General features: G+C 37.2%; 1 pseudogene; it reads left to right on the top strand.

Moving 5' to 3' along the window:
* LOC112922065 (ATP synthase F(0) complex subunit C2, mitochondrial pseudogene) overlaps positions 1 to 17,446 on the top strand; it is a 32,927-nt pseudogene that overhangs the window by 14,400 nt on the left and 1,081 nt on the right.

The raw sequence follows: 17,446 nt of genomic DNA, 5'->3' as shown, positions 1-17,446 counted from the left end.
CTTTAGGACACCATGGATTTCTTTCTTTTAGGAAAGAAAAAAAGAAACACAATCTACCATGAGGTTGGTGTATCACCTTCAAATGAGAGGAGATTTAGAAACTTCTGATGGGCCACTGGTAGATGATTTTGCCTGTGAGTGGGTCATTCACATAGCAAATGTCAGATAGAGAAACAATGCAATTGAGACATATTCCAGGAAATATCCTCTCTTCTTTCATATGACACACAGCTGGTGCTAGGATAGCATAACTCCTTTCTGAGCATATGGCAAGACATAGGCAGAAATACAGGGAGTATCAGTCTAAAAGTACTTCTTGAGAGCATCTGGATTGAAGATGGTTTCCTCAGGTGTCACCAACATGGAAGGCTGCTTTGACAAGTGAGAAAAAATGCTGGGGCTTGCTGCAACTGGCTTGTCAAGGTGTGGCCATAATAGTCAGCCAAGGCAAGAACAACACCACACACAGAATGCAAACATCACGCCAGCTATTGGCCAGAGTCCTGAATAGAGTCCTTAAGATTATTAAGAAATAAATATCTTCATTCACTACACAATGTGCAATGTGAATCACAGATGTTCAACAGGGTAGCTAATGCTTACGGGCATTACAGGACTCTTACATATTACTGATAGAGTTGTAAGTGAGGAGGCTGTTCTGCTCCTTTACTATTTTGATCATGGGACTGGACTAAACATGAGAAAAACTCATATTTAGTAATGAATTTACCTGAATTTTGTCAGTGTTTAATGAAACATTGGGTTTTGAAATGTTTTTTAAAATTATTCCTAATTTAAAGTAGACTTAAATGTTAGACAAAAACTAGAAGTAGCAAGGAAAAAAAAAGAACTGATCAAAAGTAGAGATCATAATCCAGTTTAACAGAATCAGTTGTTACAAAGTAAATCTATAAGCTACAGAATAAAGCAATGGCATTGGGTAAAGATTTAAAGCTAAAATGAATGAAACCGCTTCCAACATAGCTATTTCACCTATTTCCCAAACTTCCTCTTTTTTAAAAGATTGATTTATTAGAGAGAGAGAGAGAGAGAGAGAGAGACATGTGAGATAGGTGGGAGAAGAGGTGAAAGAGAGGGAGACAGAGAATCTCAAGCAGACTCTGCACTGAGCATGGAGCCTGAGCTCATGACCCTCAGATCATGACTTAGCTTAAAACCAAGAGTCCATCGCTTAACCCACTGAGGCACCCAGGTGCCCCTCTTATTTTCCACCCCTTCTTATGTAGAACCTGAACATCATCCACAGAGAAATCCCATTTTCCATTCAAAATCAGCTTTCATCTGTTCTCTCAATTTTGTTTCAGGACCATCTTAAGTAATAAAGGCAAAGGTCACATTTACTGCTTACAGATACACTGTTCAGTGTTGCGCAAAAAGTTTGGAGCATATATTCCTAGAGATAATCCTCCTAATAGTCTGCAAACTGGATAGTACTATTATCCTACTGTACAGGAGGCCTCACATTGACTGGTTAAATAACTTGCTGAAAGTCTTGCAGTCCCTAGGTGAAAGAATTAGAACTGAACTTCTGGGCAATTTTTCCCTAAAGACCGTACTTTGAAAAACTTTGCCATAAGCTATTTAAGAGCAACCTTCTCATTTGACAAAATACAGCTTCCTTTCTTGATTAAAACTCTTCAGAGTGTAGGGATAAAGAAAGCATACCTCAATATCATAAAAGCCATCTATAAAAAGCCACAGCAAATATCATTCTGGGAGAGAAAAACTGAGAGCTTTTCCCCTAAGGTCAGAAACACAAGATGGATGCCCACTCTCACCACTGTTATTCAACACAGTACTGGAAGTCCTAGCCTCAGCAATCAGACAAGAAAAAAGAAATCAAAGGCCTTCAAATTGGCAAAGAAGAAGTCAAACTCTCACTCTTTGCAGATGATATGATACTGTAAATGGAAAACCCAAAGACTCCACCCCAAAATTTCTAGAACTCAGAGCAATTCAGGAATGTGGCAGGATATTAAATCAATGCACAGAAATCAGTTGCTTTCCTATACACTAACAATGAGATTGAAGAAAAAGAAATTAAGGAATAAATCCCATTTACAATTATACCAAGAACTCTAAGATAGCTAGGAATAAACCTAACCAAAGAAGTAAAGAATCTGAACTCTAAAAACTACAGAACACTTATGAAAGAAACTGAGGAAGACACAAAGAGATGGAAAAAAACCACTCCATGCTCATGCATTGGAAGAATAAATATTGTGAAAATTTCTATGCTACCCAGAGCAATTTATACATTCAGTACAATCCCTATCAAAATACTATTGACTTTCTTCACAGAGTTGGAACAAATAATCCTAAGATTTGTATGGCACCAGAAAAGACCCCGAATAGCCAGACGGATTTTGTAAAGAGAAACCAAAGCCAGGGACATCACAATGCCTTACTCCAAGCCATATTACAAAGCTGTGGTCATCAAGACAGTGTGGTACTGACACAAAAACAGACACATAGGTCAATGGAACGGAATAGAAAGAACCCAGAAATGGCCCATAACTATACGGTCAACAAAGCAGGAAAAAATGTCTCTTCAATAAATGGTGCTGGGAAAATTGGAAAGCCATATACAGAAGAATGAAACTAGATGATTCTCTTACACCATATACAAAGATAAACTCAAAATGGATAAAAGATCTAAATGGAGACAAGAATCCATCAAAATCCTAGAGAACACAGGCAACAACCTTTTGACCTCAGCTGCCGGAACTTCTTGCAAGACATGTCTCTATGGGCAAGGGAAACAAAAGCAATAATGAACTATTGAGACTTTATCAAGATAAAAAGCTTCTGCACAACAAAGGAAACAGTCAACAAAACTAAAAGGCAACCTACAGAATGGAAGAAGCTATTTGCAAATGACATATCAGATAAAGGGCTTGGTCTAAGATCTATGAAGAGTTTAGCAAACTCAACACCGACAAAATAATCCAGCCAAAAGTGGGTAGAAGACATGGACAACAGGAACATGAAAAAAGGTACATATCATTTGTCATCAGGGGAAATACAAATCAAAACCACAATGAGATACAACTTTACACTGGTGAGAATGGTTAAAACTAACAAGATAGGAAAAAACAGATGTTGGTGAGAATGCAGAGAAAGGGGAACCCTCTTATACTGTTGATGGCAATGCAAACTGGTACAGCCACTCTGGAAAACAGTGTGGGGGTTCCTCAAGAAGTTAAAAATAGAGCTTCCCTATGACTTAGAAATTGCACTACTGGGTATTTATCCTAAAGATACATATGTAGTGAAATGATGGGACAAATGCACCCCAGTGTTCATAGCAGCAATGTCCACAATAGTCAAACTGTGGAAGAAGCCACAGTGTGGCTCACAATGGAATATTACTCAGCCATCATAAAGGATGAATACCTACTATTTACATCAATGTGAATAGAACTGGAGGGTATTATGCTGAGTGAAGTAAATCAATCAGAAAAGGACAATCATCATATGGTTTCATTCATATGTGGAATATAAGAAATAGTGAAAGGGAACCATAAAGGAAAGGAAGGAAACCAAGTAGGAAAAATTAGAGAAGAAGACAAACTATGAGAGACCTTTAACTGTGGGAAACAAACTGAGGGTTGCTGAAGGGAAGGTGGGTGGGGAATGGGGTAACTGGGTGCCCGGCATTAAAGAGGGCACATGATGTGATGAGCACTGGGTGTTATACTATATGTTGGCAAATTGAATTTAAATTAAAAAAAATAAAGGTAAAAAAAGAGCAAGCTTCTTTCTTATAAATTTGAATTTGAATACCATTTAGTGTTAAGTGAGCTTCAAATTTTATGAGAAAAATCAATTAAACCAGGGGAGTGTGAAACCATATGTTTCACACACACTCTCACACACACATGCACACACACACACACACACACAGTGTTTATTTTTAACCTTTTTAAGTCATTTATTAGAGATGTCCTTAAACAAGTGACTTTACATCAGTTCCCTCATCTACAAAACAGAGATCGTGTCATTTACTTTTTTGTACCCATGGAAATGATGTAGAAAGTGATGATATATATTTTAAGGAGGTTGAGATGATGAGGCACAAAATAACATAAGAGCTAACAGCAGAGATTTTGGAATCCAATTGCTAGACAACAAATCTGATTTGATACTAACTATGGAACTTTTAACAAGTTTTGTAATGTCTCTGTGCCTCAATATGCCATCTGTAAAATACACATAGCAGTTAGTATTCCATATAGTTGTTAGTGGATTATAGGAGAAAATCTGTGTAGAAAATTTAGCATAGTATCTGATACTTAGACTTTTCTCGATGAGGATTCATATTTGTTTCCTCATATCCAATGAACTAAAGACTACATTGTAAGAATGAGAAAAAAACTGGTTCCTCATTTGACCATATAAAGGAAATAATTTATATAGTTTTGAAACAGGACAAGCTAAGGTTTTCATTTGGAAATGGTTATTTTACCATTTTGCATTTTTTTTTCATAATGAAAATAAAGCTATGTTGGGGAGTGGACCAATTTTTTGTACTTCCTTGATGTTCTCTGAAACTGTTTTTTTTTTAAAGATTTCATTTATTTATTCATGAGAGACACACACAGAGAGAGGCAGAGACACAGGCAGAGGGAGAAGCAGGCTCCATGCAGGAAGCCTGACATGGGACTTGATCCCAGTCTCCAGGATCACGCCCTGGGCCGAAGGCAGGTGTCAAACTGCTGAGCCACCCAGGGATCCCCTGAAACTCCGTTTTTTTTTTTTTTTTAAAGTTTAAATTTTTTTTTTATTATTATTTATTTATGATAGTCATACAGAGAGAGAGAGAGAGAGGGGCAGAGACACAGGCAGAGGGAGAAGCAGGCTCCATGCACCTGGAGCCTGACGTGGGATTCGATCCCGGGTCTCCAGGATCGCGCCCTGGGCCAAAGGCAGGCGCCAAACCGCTGCGCCACCCAGGGATCCCTGAAACTCCGTTTTTAAAGATATGTAAGAGTTTGACCCTTAAGGAAAATAGAGTAGAAGAGATCTCAAGAACCTGAAAGAAAATAAGTGAACTATTTATCATTCCTTCTCCCAACTGCGGTTACGAGTTGCCATTCAGAACAAGAAAAATGTTCATAATATTATCAAAAGGAATATATATATATATTATATATATAATATATATAATATTATCAAAGGAATATATATATATATATATATATATATATATATATATATATATGAAAGAGGGAAGTACAATAAGTGATTCTATTAAAAACTCTGAAGAGGAGGAAGAAAAGTTAGGGAAAATTGCCAAGGATGCTGCAGTAATAGCACTCCTCCTGGAAGCCAGGAATGGGGGAAAGACCACAGCAAGTGCTTCTGGCCCTGTGGTGTTTAACACTGGAAATGGGATTGAAGCCCTCAGGCTGAACTCTAGGCCTGTCACAGCATGTTTTCCTTTGGAGTCCACGTGCTCCTAAAGGCACTTCCTCAGTGGGTTGCTAGGAGATAATTATACTACAGAACTTTGAGAATCCAAAGCAGATGGGTGGTAAAGTAGAGATGCCGTCATCTTTGTGAGTTTGCTCTAATATCCTTAGGATTCAAAAGGAGACAGAAACAAAAAGCATCATTATTAGAATGGAAAATTTAGAAATGTGAGCTTCGCAGTTTAACCAAGTATCTCATCTCAGCATAACGAAACAATTAAGTGAAGGCCATTCCCTCAAGCCCTCAGAGTAACCCAGCAAATGATAAAGAAGACAGGAAGTAGAGGCCCCTGTCAAGTGAAGCAACGTCTGATTTTAATCAAGAAATTGAGGATAAGTATATCTTTGGAGAGATTTTATCATCCTGCAAATGATCTCTTTTAAATTTGTGGTATATGCTGGGCTGGCACTTCTTGGAAAAAAATACTCAGGAAAGTCAAGCTTTTTTTTTTTTTTCTGACACCATATTCACTTTGATTCTTTCTTTTTAAATTCTTTTCCTGTGCGATTTATCACATACAAAGAAAATTTTATAAGCTCTAGCCTTATGTGTGCATGTGTGTTGTGTAGATAGATAGATAGATACTCTATTCTGTTCCATCTATATTTTGATCTTTTGAATAACCAGTACCAGAGAATCTTAAATTCTACAATTGTCTAATGCATTTTGATATCAGATAAGGCAATTCTAACATCTTCAAGTCTCTCTGGACCAAGACACTTTGATAATTTTCAGCAGTTAGGAAACAGCCAGTCACATTTCCCACACCGGCATTGTACTTTATGGAAGGATTCTACAATAGGTATTGTGAAGTTTTAGTCATTATGAAAAATTAGATGACAGAGTTACAAAAATCCCTAAATTGTATGCTGTGTATCTATTCTACAGTGGCTGTTAACTTTCCTATGACTCATTTGGTGTTGAAAACCTGTAATTGCAGCTTAAAAAATAAACAGCCCTGAATTTAATCTACATGTATACACAAGTCAATCACTCCATATTTTCTCCTACCTAAGTTTATTTCAAGGATTTTGAGTAGTTCTACCAATCAAGAATCTAAGATAAATGTACGGGCATAATTGCTTGTTTGTAGGCAATGATAAACACATCCATTCCTAGTTCAAAGAGTGGAAGGAATTAAAATGCTAAATGGAAAATTCTAATTAAGATTTCGTTACACATAGAGCATTGTAATAGGTTCTGAGGTATAAGATTAATCCTATTTGCAAGGGTCTAGGAATCAGGTTGGAAAAATGGACCTTCTTTTATATATATAAAATTTCCATAATCAACCAAGGCAGAATAGTAAATATTAACTGAACAGGATTGCTATTTAGAGGAAGAGGTGACAACCAAGAGATGGGGCAACTGGAGAAGGCTTTATTGAAGCCTTAAAACAGAGTGGCACTCACATAGAGAGAAGGTGCAAAAAGGTATTCCAGAGATGGGAAGCATCATTAGCCACTAGACTAGAATGTTCATAGACAACTTGCTGTTTGTAATTTCAAATTATATGCAAGATATATAGAATTATATTACAGAACTATCTACAGTGTATACTTGTGGCATTGTAGGGGCTCTCTGTGGGGGTAAGGATGTGCTCAGGTTTATAAACTGGACGAGGAAGTAATGTTTCATGGGCATTAATGATATCAGGCTTCTGCTCATCCAATTTTAATAATTTTTTATTGTATATATCAAACCATGCTCTTGTTGGCGGTCCACCTATTTTTCCTTTAGAAACACCTTTGCACATTAGTCATCACCATAGATTCCTAATGGTTTAACATTGCCCTTGCCGTCTGCTACTCTGGAATCCTATCATTCCCAATGACAACAGTTACCTAAGAATATTGTCTGTCATCAGCCATGCTGTAGCCACCATTAAGCTGCTCAAACATGCCAGTACCTCTATCACTAACATATTCCTTATGAGCTAGTGATGACAGCATTCTCTGGCCCTTCCAACAGCGTTCTCTGGTTTCTCAAGAACACAGCCAGTTGGTGGACTCTCAAGGATTATACAATAGAACCATTCCAGCATATTCATTCCTTTAAACCTTTTCATCCCTTCCTCAAAACTGCCAGGGCAGTTCTGTTGTTTGTACTTCATTTAATATGATCCTTTTGCTCCCCACAAGCTTCTAGTAATCATCCCAGCAGTCATTTTGGGATGATTTCCAGGTGCCCTTGTCAGGCAGGGAGAATGCTCCTATATGGCCAACTCTCCTTTATTGAGCTTATCTTTCACCTCCTCTAACCCCTACCCCAGTCCAATACTATCAAGATCTACTTCCTGGCATGCTTTCCCAACCCCTGATTTCTTTCACTACAATTAATCATGTCCTAAAGTTCCTTTGGTGAATAATTCCTTTTTTTTCCCCTCTGGCAAGAAAGTAGTTCCTTAGCTAGCCTCTGCTGAAACATGATCTTAGTTACAGAATTAGAAGAAGGGAGAGGAAGTACGTCAGATTTTGAAGAGAACAATCATTGTCTTCCAAGGCATCCATCTCAGTTGATGTTTCTACACGGTCTTCAGGCAGGAGAAGGCTGCTAACCTTCAACAAAACAAAGTAGGCCCAGAGGTTCAGAGGAATCTGGGGATCCCCTGTTCTTGAGTACGTCCATCCGTATGTCCCCATTCAGTGCTTTAGGGCCCCATTCCTTTTCTATCAGGTTTTTGATTTTACCATTAAAGACTTGCCAAGGCGGGACGCCTGGGTGGCTCAGTGGTTGAGCTTCTGCCTTCAGCTCAGGGCATGATCCTGGGGTCCTGGGACCGAGTCCCGCATCAGGCTCCCTGCAGGGAGCCTGCTTCTCTCTCTGCTTATGTCTCTGCCTCTCTCTCTCTCTGTGTCTCTCATGAATAAATAAATAAAATCTTTAAAAAGATGAAAGAAAGAAAAGAAAGAAAGAAAGAAAGAAAGAAAGAAAGAAAGAAAGACAGACTTGCCAAGGCTGTGAATTCAATCTTCATTATAGTACTACTATTTTTACAATAAAGTTCATGTTGAATAAAAGAAAAATATCTATATATTATATTTTATTGTAATTAATAATTTATATATATGGATAGATAAATATATATAAATCAATAAATAATTTATATACATATGATATATATTTAAATATATATAAACCGTATGTATATGGTTTCTGTCCTGGATTCCTGGCACAGAGTTCCTAAAATTTTGTTGTTTCCTCTATGATAAGAGCACTAGGGAGCATCGTTTGTTCTAATATTTGATTCTGGAAATTGATTCCTGAGACAGGGCTCCTAAATCCCATGGAAATTACTGGGTGATAGCACTATCTTCTGTTCTAATGAGGGGACTCCTGGTGGGTTCCTAGATGGGGTTGGTCATCAGAAAGACTCAGCCATGATTAGGAGCTTGGTAAAATGAGGCGATCTGCATGATTCTTGGTCCAACTGGATTGGTGTCCTTATAAGAAGAGATTAGTACACCTGTATGGATGTGTATGTGAGGAATGTGTAAGAGAGAAGGAGGACCATGTGTGGACACAGCAAAAAGTGACCATTTACCAGCCAAGGAGAAAAGGCCCAGAAGAAGCCAAACCTGCTGATGACTTGTTCTGGGATTTCCAGCCTCCAGATATATGAGAAAATAAATCTCTCTTGTTTAAGCCACCTAGTCTGTGGCACTTTGTTAATGCAGCCCTAGCAGACTCATACTGACAGACATATAGGTGTGGGCTCCTGGAAGTGAGAGCACACTGTGGGCAACTTGCATGGAGTGGAAGACAAACCGGAGGGCATGTAGAAACAGCACCCATGGTGCCTGCTCTGGCCTGGGACCCTCAATTCTCAGTAAACAATTTCTAGAATGTGAGCTTCTTGTCTCTACAACTTTGGCCTTTGCTCCATTAGATATTCTGGTTTCCAGAAAGGACATCATAAAGGTTCTACTGGAACCTGAAGCTATGACTCATACTTTGTCAGAGGGGGCTCTGAGGCATTTACTGAGGCTTGCTTTATTATAAGGAGGCAGAAACACCTATGTCTGGACCTTGCGAGATTCCTTTGGATGCATCTTAAATTTCTATACCTGGAGATGATGATAATGAATGTGATGATATAGCAATGGCCATAGGATGAGGGCCAAGTGTCAAGAAAACAGGCCCTTCAAAGTTGAGGAAATGGATCACTCCACAAAGTGATCAACCTAGACCAGGTACAGTTTAACCAACAATGAGAAAAATCTGGGATAATTAATAGTGGAGTGAGAAGAGCCCTTAGTTGATTGGTTACTATTAAAATCTCATTGCTTATTTTAGTATATGCTAAATTCCATTTTTGTTTTTGCACAGACAAGGGATTTAGAATTCTATAAAATAATAGGTATAGCCATATTTGAGGGATTGTTGTCTATAGAGGGGAAAATACACTAAATAATCACAAAAGACAAAATCTCTTTGCTTCTATACATGACTTATTGTAAGACTCATATATAGTCTATTAGGTTAAAAGTGATTTTATATGTTTTTGTTTCCATATCTAAGTAGTGTGTGTCACTGAAAAGGTGTTCTATATAACACAATATTGGTAATGCAAAATTGATCTTACTTTAGTCATTTCTAATCATAGTTCTGTCACTGGCACAATTTTAACTTTACTTCAGATTATAATTGTACATATTAATTACCTACAAAAAATTTACTATGGATCCACAACTCAAAAATTAAATTATATTTTAAGTATCTTATTATACATTTAAAGAACATTGTCACAGTAGTGGTAATTCAGCTCTCAAACTTCTAAGAATAAAATACAGAAGTTGAGTTACTATTTTAGAAAAAGAAACAAAGTGGTAAATGTGATATTACAATCTTGTTCTTTTGCACATTAAGAATACTTTGAGTAAATATATACAAAAGCAGACAATTATGTTTTTGTTTCTGTCAAGCATAACAATGAATATGAAATCACTTGGTATAATTTTTAATAATAGAAATTGAAATTTTTGCATGTGGGACTCTGTAAGTGACTTAAGAAAATTATAGCTTATTTCATGGATGAATTCATTTAGAGAAATTGTTTATAGCCATAGAACGGAAAATATTCCAAAATAATTCAACTTTTGGTAGAATAATCTTCAACATATTTTCAAAACTAAAATAAACATCTAAATAAATCTTACATTATATTCTATATGAATAATTATTTTGATGTTAGTTTCACAAATGTTTTATTCATACCCAGTGATAATTAACTTCTAAACCTATTAATTAAAGCAGCAGGACCCCATATTGTAATAGAAATATAGAGACAATTTTCTTCCCAGGGAGCCAAGCTAAGTTAGTATTCAGAACCTAGAAACAGAATATAGACAAAAATATTAATGTCCCAACTCAGCCAACCTTCAAAGAATACATGTAAGAAAAAATGGAATAAACAAAATTCTTAAAATTGAATAAAATACTGGACATTAGTTCATGATGAAAGGTGAAACAAAAATTACATAATTACAGAATTGGACAAGTTATGAACTTATGGTGGAAACACTTTGTGATAACACAAATTAGTATATGTTCTAATATTACCTCATTTAAACCTACTCTCACTCATGAATCTACCACCCTCCTCTTTTTCTCTGACCTGCGAATTTCCCCCTTACTCTTCATCCCTCGATATCTCTGATCATCCCTAGGGAAGCCAAGGAGTCCAGTGGGCTGAGAATAGTTACTTGGAGATCAGACATCTGCCTCCATTTAGGCAGCCAATAGCATCTCATCTAGGCAGCCAATAGCGATCAACTGGGCAGGATTTTGGGTACTGCAGATGTAGGTATGGACAACAATCTATTCACCTGTCTTCATCAGCATTATATTTTCATTGGTGTGATAGACATAAATAAGTGAAAAAGTAAATAACCAATGATCTTAAAATCTTGAATCTTACTGCGCAACTTGGAGTAATTTATTTAACCTACTAAGCCTCAGCTATGTCTTTAACCTCTAAATGGGTATGATAATATTGTTTACTAATACAACTGTGTGTATGTGTGTATATATGTATGTGTATATATAATATAATATCCCATATATTATATATAATAAATTACAACTTTATATTATGTATCTTATATATTATATATACACATATATATGTGTGTGTGTGTGTATTCTTCCTTGAGATGAAATTAGCCTTTAAGAGAAATAAATTATAAATACAATTAGACTGGCAAAGAGCTTTATGTAGACAGAAATCAAGCTCATGGAACTAAACATACTTCATCCAAATTTTGGATACAAATTGCCTCTGTTGACATGATTAATTATAAAGAAATGTATGAATTGTGGATAATCCAGTGAGCAAAGAACCTTGTTATCTGACTGCTTGGACTGATTCCTCTTCCCCTCAAATTAGAACACATCCTGTTCGGTATCATAACTTGCAAACTCTTTATCTATCTTTCCTGACATTCAGTGTAAAGATGACCAAGACTCTCCAATGTATCAAATCATTTTACTGAGGAGACTGTCATTTTGTGTTCACTCCAAATCTCAGAAATCTTAATTTTAAAAAAGGCATTAAAATCATGATTATATCTATTGTGTGAAATGGTGTTCACATATTTTGCCTTTTATTAATCATTGAGCTTGTGAATAAACTCACAGTTCTTTTTTTGCCTTTCCCTTGATCTACCAGCCAATCTGAAACCTCTTATAGGAGAGAAGCACTTGCTCGGCAGCCACTTGTCTCAGGAAGGTACTGAAGTCAGCCTTTGCTTGCTGACCCTCCACACAGTAGAAAGCTCTGTTTCTTCCACTTTATCTTACTTGTTTTTGTGATGTTAAAATGAGATAATCCATGCAAAAATATTTGCACACTGCCTAGTATATACATGGCAGTGATGTATAAGTATAATCAATAAGCTACTATTATTATCTGATCCCCTTCTCTATCCTACTGGGCTTGCCATAGTTTAGAATCTTAATACTTTTTGACTTGTTATATTTGCAATAGCCTCCTAATATAATCTACCCCCACCTTCCATACATATTATGTATTGCCACCAGATTAAATGTCCTCATTAAATAATTCTGGATCATTTAGGTTTCTGATCCAATGCCCTTAATGAGTTTACACCTTAATCAGGCATTCAAGACTTGCCACCACCTCACTTTCCCTTCCTAATTTTAGTGCCCCTTATACTGAACACCATATCTGATTAAAACAGCTTGTTTACTGTTCTTTTAAGTGACTCAACATTTCCTTTCTACCTGGAATACCCCACTCAGTGTTTCACCTCCAGCTGGCTCATATCCACAGTCCCCATCCTTCAAACATCTCTTCCTCATATCTACTCCTCTGAAAGCATGTTTTATCCCTTCTTTTACTTTCTTCCTAATCCTTATGAGTTTCTACCTTTCACCTTGTAGCATTGTTATTTGTGAACCTGCTTTATCTCTCCTAGTAGAGTGTAGGCCCTTGAGGAAGAATCCATTTCTGGTCCATATTTTCATTCTCAAAGTGTACACACTGAATAAATATTTGTTGGCCAAATGAATGAATTAACTTTCCAAGTCTTCTGGCCAGAAGAGTGAGCAGGTTAAACATCAGATATAAATAGTATTTTACTACAAGGCTGATTTCTTAACCAGAGAGGTGCTGACTTAATTTGTGTTATGACTTCTGGAGAACAAGGGAGCTCACCCGTTTCTAAAATACCTTCTAGCCATCAGTATTCTACTAGGAGAAAGCCAATAAGAGTTGATTTTCTTAGTTTTCTTAATGGTTATAGGTTAGTTTAGGTTTCAAAAGACATGCACTTGCTAAATAACTTGCTTGTTAGGTTACAGATCATGCAAGAGACAAGGAGGGGTAAAATGATGTTGAAGGTGGACACAGAATGGTGCAGAAGACACCTTTTGCTTACATTGAACTTTTTAAATGGATAAATACCTGTTTTAGTATTTGGCAGCAATCTAATTTCTCAGCAGCATGTGTCATAGTTTACCCAACATGAGCCAGACTACCAGCAACTTCCAAGAACCTGCAGAATCAGAGGGCGTAGCTGAACCTGGGGGGATAATATGAGGGAACACAAAGGCAGGCAAGAGTGGATGTGAAGAGGGAAATGGAAGGGCCGGGAAATAGAAGATGAGACTGGAGCAATTCATGTGACTTCACCCATGCAAATTCAGAAGTCACTGCTGAGTCAAAGCAGGCATGAGCAGTCACATGGTACCTTGGGAAAATCCTCAGCCGAGGAAGCAATTATGTTCTATTGGGAAGAGAGAGTCACTGAAGCAGGCCTGAAAGAGAAATAATGCTGTCAAACTGGAAGAAAAAAAAAAACCTGGTAGTTGCATAGCTGCAAAGGAAATATATGACTAGGACCACATGACCTTGTATTAGACACTGTAATGCTCCATCCTACTTATATTCCTATTTATTACATACACAGAGCTCTTCAATGAACGTACTATCAGGAACTTATAATTATGACATATTATTCATGCCGCCCAGATGTCTCAGATTTCACTGACCTCAGACTATAGGGAAAAGAATGAAGTAATACTTTCTTTTTATTCCTAAATCGTGATGACAACAGTTTATCCACTTGGTTGGTAGAATGTAATGATCATGAAAGTATAAGCCACCTAAAGTATTTCACATGTATGTTAAGTCAGTTTTCAGCTACATTCAGGAAATGAGGTTTGTGACCAGTGCTATGCTGAGCTATATTCCCACCAGAGCTCACCAGAGCCAACTGTGCACACCTCTTCCAAAATCTGCATTAGGTAAATTTATGATGGTAGCTTGATGTTGGCTGTGGGTCAAATACTATGATCCATGCCTTTTTTTCACTCATGAAAGCTGGTTGTTAAACATTACCAGCATACTACCACGTTTGTGCTGATCTTTTTTTTTTTCCCCTACCAGCTCTTGTCTGTGGTTTATTCCACTGCCCCTGAAGCCATCTGGAAGAGCCGTGCCATTGTTACTCTTTCCCGTGAGTTCAGTAGTAGTGCCCACAATATTGTTTCCAGATGCTTCAAAAGCTTCCAAACTTGGGTTTGCCAGAACATTCTTGGATTCCTTGCAAAGATGGAGGAGAATAACCTATCTCAACTCTTCATCTTATCACCGGGGCTCTACAAACTCTCAGGATTCCCGTGGTTTCTCAGTCCATCTTACTGACTTCTCCATGTTGTCTCAGAAGGAGTCCAACAAGCCTTGTAGGAGATAAGCACTACCTCACCCCTGTTCTGATTTGTTTTACTTCTTAAGAGCCCCCTGCTGGGGCAGCCCCCAATGGCGCAGTGGTTTAGTGCTGCCTCCCGCCCAGGGTGTGATCCTGGAGGCCCGGGATCGAGTCCCACATTGGGCTTCCTGCATGGAGCCTGCTTCTCCCTCTGCCTCTCTCTCTCTCTTTCTCTCTCTCTCTCTCTGAATGAATAAATAAATAAAATATTTTTTTTAAAAAAGAGCCTCCTGCCAACTATGAAAATGTATTATGAAAATGTATTTCTCTCTTCCTACAGACCAAACAAAAAACTTGATGACAGGAGGGGCAGATGGAGTCCAGCTTACCCAGAGAGCAAGCCTGCCATTTAAATTTATTTTTAAAACATATGCACTAGTTGTGCTAGGTATATATCTTTTTGCCTCTTTCCCCGGATTAACATTCTACCCTTTTTCATCCTGCTCTGTGTTTTGGAAAATTCGTACATAAGGGCTTCTGCAATGGTTCCCTTTCCCTCTAACATCCTCTTGAGTTTGGCCAAAGGAAAACACTAGTGGGAGATTTGGAAGTCATTGTTAGATGATATTCTCTGTATAGTGCTCAGTTTGGGTTCTCATGACTGTTCTCTGTCCTCTGGCCTAGGGGGAGAAACAGCTCCTTGTTGGTGGTGGTCCCAGGAAACAGCAGCAGCCCTCATTGTCTTCCTAAAGCCTCACCCTATATATTTAAAGAAAAAATATTAAAATCTCATCAATTATACAGTTTGAGTATACCACCCTTTATTCTGTTGGAATCCTGGCTGATATGCTAATCACATGAAATCATAAACTCTGAAGCTTAATGTTCTTTTCACTACAGAAAGGTACTACTATTTGGTATATTTATGAATCATATATTCATGTTGTTTCAACTATTGAAAAGAACTAATAATCATTCTGCCAAAGATAGCTGCTTATTTGACCTTAATTATTGTATATCTGTCCCACCTGTGATCTCAGGGGATCTTGTCAGAGTATTTTAAATGCATAACTCCACTTGAAATAAATAAGTACTTGGGGAGAAAATTAGAGATAATAAACGAATATTAAGTGTATGGAATCTTATAATAAATGTGAACATATTGTTGATGCATACTAGTATAAGAATAATCCAGCAATTTGGGGCACCTGAGTGGCTCAGTTGATTGAAAATCTAACTCTCTGTTTCAACTCAGGTCATGATCTCAGAGTTATAAGATTGAGTCACTGTCGGTCTGATGCTTAGCATGGAACCTATTTGAGAATCTCTCCCTCCCTCTCCCTTTGTTCCTCCCCCTGCTCACATGCTAAATTAATAAATAAATAGAAAAGTAAAATCTTTTTTTAAAAGATTTTATTATTTATTCATAAGAGACACACAGAGAGAGGCAGATACATAGGCAGAGGGAGAAGCAGGCTCCCTGCAGGGATCCAAATATGGGACAAAATCTCAGGACCCAGGGATCATGACTTGAGCCAAAAGCAGACACTCAATTACTGAGCCAACCAGGTTCCCCTAAGTAAAATCTTTTTTAAAAAAGAAAAAGCCAGCAATTTTATCAGAGCATTAAATATATAGTGATGAATTGGAATAAGCTTTACCTCACAAATAGTATCTCTGGATTCAGTTACATTAAAGTGAAAATCGGGTGTGTAATTTTGGTTTAATACAGAGAAGTGATAGAAAATGCACTCTCATGTTAGCAGAAACTTGAGTCTCCCATTATTTCAGTGAATAGATTCTGGAAAATATTTTCCTACTCATCTAACCCAGAAAACAAACAAGTGCAACAATTCAAATGAATTAATCAGGATACGTTTTGGGGTATCCAACCCTCTATCTCCCAGGCCATTCTGAGTCAGTCATCAAACCAAGGAGCAGCCCTAAAGCTGAAGCAGTGTCCAGAGTGAGAAAGACATGGCCCTCTCGCCTTGACCGGCAACCAGAGACTAAGGGAAAGGTTGTAAGACAGGACTGACTCATTGTGAAAATGTGGTAAAGGAAATACTGTTTCATTATATTATATTCTAGTGACTACATAGTTTGTAAAACCTATGTATTCAACTGGATAAGAATTATGTTGCCTTAAAATTTCTCTTCCTTATGATATATATTCTACTATCTTATTTTAATGGCTCTAAAGAACGTGATCTCATAACTCTGTGTTTAAATGTAGTTAAACAACACGATAAAAATGGAAAACAAAACTAAACAAATAAAAACAAAATAAGAAATAAAAAAGAAAAATACACTAAAAAAATGATGTGAGTACATGAAGGGAAAGGCCTATGTTATTACCTTAGCTATCCCAGCCCCCAAAGGGCCTAACCTAATGATTGGAACATATTAGGACTTCGAAACCTCTTTATTAAATTTAATGCAAATATTCAAAATAAAGTTAAAATCTGACTGGCTATTTCTGGAAAAGTTCCAAACTTAAGCATTTAGTTGTCTTTACATGTAACAAAAAATTAATCTGTTTATGGAATCTTGGTGACTCCAAGAAATCCAATGAATCTCTCAAGGAGCCGCAGATTACCTTAAAAGGATTGTCATCAGAGCCGTGCCATAGGTAGTCATTGTCGTTGATGCTTTCTTGCTTGGAATTGTTTCTGATGAAATGCAAGCTCATCCACCCTGCGTGACTAAAGGTATTAAAAGCAATGAAGAATATGGACAGGGCAAGCCATGATTAATTGCTTAGTACAATGAAGTTA

The sequence above is a fragment of the Vulpes vulpes genome, chromosome 1, assembly GCF_048418805.1.
Source record: "Vulpes vulpes isolate BD-2025 chromosome 1, VulVul3, whole genome shotgun sequence".
Classification (NCBI taxonomy): domain Eukaryota; kingdom Metazoa; phylum Chordata; class Mammalia; order Carnivora; family Canidae; genus Vulpes; species Vulpes vulpes.
This window is presented reverse-complemented; position numbering and strand designations above follow the sequence as displayed.